Source organism: Molothrus aeneus, chromosome 10 (genome assembly GCF_037042795.1).
Source record: "Molothrus aeneus isolate 106 chromosome 10, BPBGC_Maene_1.0, whole genome shotgun sequence".
Taxonomy (NCBI): Eukaryota; Metazoa; Chordata; class Aves; order Passeriformes; family Icteridae; genus Molothrus; species Molothrus aeneus.
In genome coordinates this window covers 15,786,273-15,792,272 of record NC_089655.1, presented here as the reverse complement: position 1 = coordinate 15,792,272, position 6,000 = coordinate 15,786,273, and positions in this window count along the sequence as shown.

Here is a 6,000-nt window from a genome sequence, read left to right as displayed (position 1 = left end):
GTTCCTGTGAGGTGTAGCTCATCCTGCCCCTGCAGACCCATCCTCTGCTGAAGGGCACTTCTGGCATCAACGTGCCCTGGGAATTGAGGAGAATCCCCTGACTGAGCAGGGGATGCTCTGGGGGATGTCTGGGGACCACAGGGGACACAGAAAGCAAAACAGCCCCATCTGCCCACAAAATTTCCCATCATTATGCATTTCATCTGCTTGTCCTAAAAGCACTCACATATCTGGAAGGAAACATCCTTGTGCACATTTACTTTGTTAATATGCTTGTTTTTATCAAAATTCACTAACTCTGAACATTAAATTGTGTTTACTGCCCCTCTGGAGACGTTTTGGAAACTGCCTAGCAGTAATCTGGCCTCTAGCTGTAATCAAAATGGGAATCCCCAGAAAAATCTATGAAAGATGGTATCTGGGGTCTGAACCGACAGGTAATGGAGCCTTCAGAGCTAATAACTTCATGCCCTTTTGTTGACTGGCAGCTTCAAAATTGAATGTCTCTGGTTGTTGCTCTTGGGAGCAGAGCTTCCTGTAGCTGTTCCTCGGCAAACAGTGATTAAACTGCTTTATGCTGCCAGAAAAAAAAAGAAAAAAGATGGAGAAAAGTAGCTTTGTAAACAAGCTCTCAGGACAAGCCCTCCAGTGTGCTCTGATCACCTTGTACTTTCTCAAAGTGAACATAATCCTCCATCTCTTCAAAGTTCTGATGTTTACTTAAAAATTGCTAGACTAATATTTTAAAAAAAAATTTTATTGCTGTTATTACAGTCTATGTTGGGAAACTAATTTGTCTTTTTCATTTTGCCATTGTTCAGGTTCTTGTTTTTTCATCTTGACTCTGAGCTGCATGGGCAGAGGAGAGCAAGACAGGGACCTTGAGCCCTGGCTGCACAGGACAAAAATGTGGGGATCACTCCTTGTCCAGGCAAACCCCTCTGCTGGCTCAGTCCTGCTCTCTTGGCTGCTCAGAGACTCTGCATCCCAAATGGGAGCTGCCTTGGACAGGCCTAATAAGGGGCTAAGGAATAGCAGGGCTGTTGGTTATCCTTCCTGGCACATGGAATTACAGCCTGGACACAGCCAATTCTCCACTCAAGGCTGCTGCATCCCTGTATTCACCTGCTGAGCAAATTTCTGACAGAACATTTGAAAATTAGACACTCCTAAATGTCATAAATGAGCAATCACTTCCCCCCCCCCCCCCCCCTTGGGCTGGTTTTTCATCTTCATTTTCACTTGTTGGTACATGGGGTGAGACATGACTGCAGTGGGAGCAGCACAGGAGCCACCTCCCACTGCCCCTTTGCTGTACCAGGGCTCTGGAGCAGACACTGGCTGTGAGACCGAAGCAGATGCTGATAATAAAAAATACTGAGATTAAACCCAGAAAAATCCATCATTTTCCTTATGCCCTTCAAATAAAACTCTCCTCCTGTTGAACAGGGACTTATTATTGCAGCATCTTGAGAGGAGGGATGTTGCCATATAGCTAATGTGATGATTTCAGGTACAGTTGCTGCTGCCTGATGAAACATCTCTGGGATCAAGCAGACTGCTTGGATTGAACAGGCCATTATTCTATCCCACTAACAGCAGACTCACAGAAGCAAGTTATAATTAAAATCAGGATAAATGTCATCACTAAATTTTGATGAAAAGAGCTTCTGGCTTTGTGCACATCCAGGCATGTTGGGTGAAATGCAGAGGACAGATTCTGCAGCTTCCTCCAATTCCTTTCCCTTCAGCACAAGGGAGCACATTGTAGTGGTCGGTTAGGGATTTTTAGGGTATAAAACACAAGATAATTCAGAACTTGTAGGACTAGACTAGATCTGTTCCTACTGCCAGCACCAATAACACCGGCCATGTCCCAGGTTCAGAAAAGCTGGCTCAGGAGTTGGGGGCTGAGACCCTGAGTCCAAGCCCTGCTGTGGGTTTGGGGATATACTGTGGACAGCCTTGGTCTTGGGGCTGATGTGGAATATTTAGAGGAGTAACAGAGAAGACTGAAGTAGTGGAGAAGATGGGAGAGCTGCCATAGGAAGAGACAATAAAAAAGCTGGGATTATTAGCAGGGAGAGGAGAGGCTTGAGAAGGATGTAATCATGAAGGTTTTAGGTAAGGTGACTTGTTAACTGCACCTCACAGCATCCTCACTGAAACTAGCAGGACACCAATCCAAAGCAGGTAGAAGGTGGCAAGGACTTGCACAGAGGCAGAACACGTCCTGAACATGCTGCCTGGAGATTGTGGACTCTGACAGTGTCAGCAGGGCTGGTGCAATTGAGGTGTTATTGAGGCTGTCCTTCAATCCACAGCACGGGGCAGAAGCAGCAAGGAGCACAGCACCATCCCACTGCTCAGAGCTCAGCAGACTCTCTTGTTTCCCAGCGTAAGATATTCAAGTAAAGTCTGTACGATTCCTGAGGCTGCTTTGCATGTGGGATGTTTGTCATGATCAACGTGGGGTGTCACTTAAACCTGATTCATCCAGATCCCCCTGGAATGACAAGTTCAATATGAATTATCTTTCTTTCCTCCAGCAATTTTCTGCTCCTCTCTATAGATCTGTGAGATATAGAAAATGCCATATAGCTTCTTTCAGGCAGCCAGTGTGGAAATTAAACATCTTACCTCCTCAAGGGACAGATTTTTCCCCTAGCAGGAGCCCAGGTAGCAGAGATGGCAGGCTGCTTTGTCCCTTCTGGTTTCAGAGACACAGCCTTGGTCAAAGCCCCTTGAGGACACATGCTGTTTGTGCCCCACAGCCCTGGTAGCACCCCTGCACCAGTGCAGCTGGCTTCCACCTCTCTTTCCTGCCAGGAAAAGACAGGAAAGAGATAAAATCCTCCCAGGGAGGCTCCAGTGCAGTTCTTGCATCATGAGATGCCTCAATCTTTTTGTAAATGTGAAGCCCCCAAATTTGTATAGATGAGACATAAGCAAAGGCCTCCCATCCACACCTCCCAGCCCCACACAGCATGGGACATTTCACAGAGCTTTTCCTCTTGAAAGTGTTTTCCATAACTTCTCTGGGTTTTTCCCTTCAATCCCACCCTGGCTCAGCACCACCTCATTAGTCCCACTGAAGTTTCCTTCTCTGAGGTGTTGTGGTTTAACCCCAGCCAGCATCAAGACCCCCACAGCCATTCACTCATTCCCCCACCAGCAGGATCAAGGGGAGAGTCAGAAGGGTAAAAGCCAGGAAACTCATGGGTGGAGATAAAGACAGTTCAATAGGGAAAGCAAAAAGTGATCAAACAAGGAAAGCAAAACAAGGACTTAATTCACTGCTGCCCATGGGCTGGTAGGTGTTCAGCCATCCCAGAAGAGCAGGGCCTCATCACACATTACACCATCACTCCAAATATCCTCCTCTTCCTCCTCCTTCTCACAATTTTATATATTGAACATGATGGTCAGTTTGTGTCAGCTGGCCTGGCTGTGTCCCTCCCAGCCTCTCCCCCATCCCCATCCTCCTCTTCATCATGGCAGTACAAAAAGCAGTAAAGGCCTTGGCTCTGTTTAAGTCCTGCTCAGCAATAACAATAACATCTCTGTATTTTCAGACCTGCATCCAACACAAATCCAAAACACAGCCCCAGACCAGCCACTGTGAAGAGAATTAACTCTACTCCAGAAAAATGGGGGTAATCAGCCCAGCCCAGCAGATTTGCTGCCCCAAGGCCGAGCTCTGTGCCCCAAAGGCCCAGCAGAGAAGGCAGCCCTGTGGCTGGGGAGTCTCTGGCCCAGTCACAGCTGCAATAGCCATGCACAGACACATCCCTGAGCAGGACCAAGGCTGTGGGCTGAGCAGTGCCTGGCTCTGAGTCTGGAGCAGGACCAGGGGCTCTCGGGGGTCTCTCGTTGGCCAGAGTGACGTTGGAGAAATGTTAGAAAGTCTCTTTTCCCAGCCCGGTGCTCGAAAAGGAGTCAGAGCTCTTCATTTCTCGGTCTCAAGGTTGTTTATTGTATCTTATCTGTAAAATTTTTTCTCCTGTCCAGCCGAGGTCCACTCAGCAAGACAGTCCAAGGCACTCTGCCTGCCCCCAGGGTGGTGTTATCTTTTCATACTAAAAGCTACATGTACAATGTTTACCATTACTTTCCAATACCTATCACCTATGTTAGACAGTGAGCTTCTACTCTAAACCAGTCTTAAAGTGCCAACATCACCCAGAAGATGGAGGCTAAGAAGAGGAAGGAGAAAGGCTGGACATATCCAGATTCCTCCATCTTGCCTCCTGAACCCCTATTCTAAAAAGCCCAAAAAATCTATTTTTCACCCTGTGATAAATTCACTATCATTGTACTTAAACTTTTGTGGCTTGCAATTCTTCCTATAAAGGTTGGTAATTGTTTTTTCCAAGGGCTAAATCAAAGGCACAGGGATCTTGGGCTCTGTACCAAGGTCTCTGAGCCCCCTGGGCAGGGACTCGATTCCTCCAGGGCAGCCAGAGGAATTTCCTGGGTTCTGACAATGGGCCACTCCACAAAGCTGAGGGCCAGCAGCCACATGTGATAGGAGTGTGTGACAAGTGTCTGTGGGTCTCTGCACACATCCACTCCTTGTCCTTGCCTCTGCAGGGACATGTGCCTGCGAGCACACGTGTGAGCCTGCATGTCCAGACTCCTAACCCCATTTCTCTGGGAAGGAGCCACTCAAGAGCTCTTTCCAAGTAACAATTCCAATGAGGAAACCTGCGCAAATGGTGCGTAAAGCTTTCATGAATCAAGGCCTTAATCAGGACGTCAGGTTTCCGAGCACATCCTTCAGGCCTTACAGCCCTTTAATGCATTCATCACATTAAGAGTTAATTTACGACACGCGGTTCGAGGCGAGCTCTCGGCCCTTTGCTGAGATCTGCCTGAAATGTGAGCCCTGCATTAACAACCCAAATGTATTCCACTCTCAGGGAAAAAAAAAATTACCCTGGATATTTTTGCCCTTCAAGGGAGACTCTGGGCCATGGAACAACATGGCAATGGTGTGACAGGACCACCACCGCGTTCATGAATTTTAGATGCTTGCGAGAAATTATCTATTTTTCTGGACCCTTGCTGGGCTCAATCAGTTCCTCCGTGGTTGGTGACAATTAAAGAACCAATATGATGCAAGGAGGATATTTTAGACACTGCTTGACACCAAGGCTCCCATCTCACTGGCTTTGGCCTCTTCCCTACCTCCCAGGACATGTCCCTTCTATCTCTTGCCCCAAAAAGGATCAGCACGTTTAATGTGCTCCCAGGAAAGCTCCAGGAAATGGGCTTTCATCTCCAAAGGTTGTGTATCTCTATGAAGAAATTACAATTATGTTAGAGGAGGAATTCATTGCCTAATACCCTCTGCCCATGCAGGATGCTGGGAAGTCTTGGGGCTGGACTGTGGAGCACTGTGCTCCATGCAATGTGGATATCAGAAAAGCACATCTTCCTCTCCTTCTCTCTTTTCTTCTTCTCTCTGTTTTGAATGCAGATGACAAATTTCAGACCATTTTTCTCATTTGAGACAGTGCTATTCTGGAACCAAACCACAAATCTGCTGGTGAAGTGAAAAGCAGCATGTTTCCTGGGGAGATCTTGCAGAGCTTTGCAAAGCTCTGCAGTTCCAGAAGGGCACAATAGTTAACAGTGTACTCTTACTGGTAAATAGAAACTGGTCAAAAACTGAGACACAGAGGGCATGAAGGGAGATTACAAAGCCACACTGCTGGCACTGGGACACTTTCCTCCCTCCTCAATCCCACTGTCCCCCTTTGCTGCACCAGCACTGCCGAAAGGCACAGCTCCCTGTCACATCCCAGCTGCAGGTGTGGGTTCCACTGTGTTCAGTAAAGTCACACCCAGAGAAGGGAGATGATAATCAGCTGTGCCCCTACTAAAGATGGCCAGAAAAGCTTTACAGTTTTGGATGAAAAAAAGGCTATTTTGATTTACATGAAAATCTTTTTCAAAACATATCAATTTCAGCACAATATTGTCTAGGGAAAAGAG